Genomic DNA, 527 nt, shown 5'->3' with positions numbered 1-527 from the left:
CCTGTCTTGAAAAACCAAAACAACAACAACAACAACAACTTTATTTAGAATGGGCTCAAGCCTCTGAGAAAAGTATGGCCACGGGGTTCAAGCCCAGCTTGGCCACCTACTAGCTATTTGATGTTAAACATGCGGTTTAACTTCTCTAAGCCTCAGTTTCCCTCTCTGTAGAATGGGGAAAGTGGCTAGATATGAAGGATGCAGAAGATGAGAGCCAGGAGTGGCTTTTGTGCCACTTGCTTTGCCATTAGCTCAGCAAGGGTGACTGGAAAGGCATTCTAGCAGCAGGAACAGCGTGGGCTAGTGCATGGACACATGATTATCTAGCCCGATGGAAAACTGAGACAGAGAATTGTTAGAATGGGGTGAGGGATGAGGAGATGGGGTGGGAGATGAGGATGGGGTGATGAGATGAGGAGGTGGGGTAGTGAGATGAGGAGGTGGGGTGGGAGATGAGGAGGTGAGGTGGGAGATGAGGAGGTGAGATGGGAGATGAGGATGGGGTGATGAGATGAGGAGGTGGGGTG

The 527-nt window shown here is 49.9% G+C and overlaps 1 protein-coding gene across 1 annotated transcript in view; it reads right to left on the bottom strand.

Annotated features, from left to right (window-relative positions):
- The window catches only part of Hmcn2 (hemicentin 2), a 146952-nt gene that overhangs the window by 98189 nt on the left and 48236 nt on the right, over window positions 1–527 (bottom strand). The gene's annotated exons all lie outside the window — the stretch shown is intronic.

The sequence above is a fragment of the Mus pahari genome, chromosome 3 (assembly GCF_900095145.1).
Source record: "Mus pahari chromosome 3, PAHARI_EIJ_v1.1, whole genome shotgun sequence".
NCBI lineage: Eukaryota > Metazoa > Chordata > Mammalia > Rodentia > Muridae > Mus > Mus pahari.
Note: the sequence above shows the minus strand (reverse complement) of the source record. Positions and strands in the feature narration are given on the sequence as shown.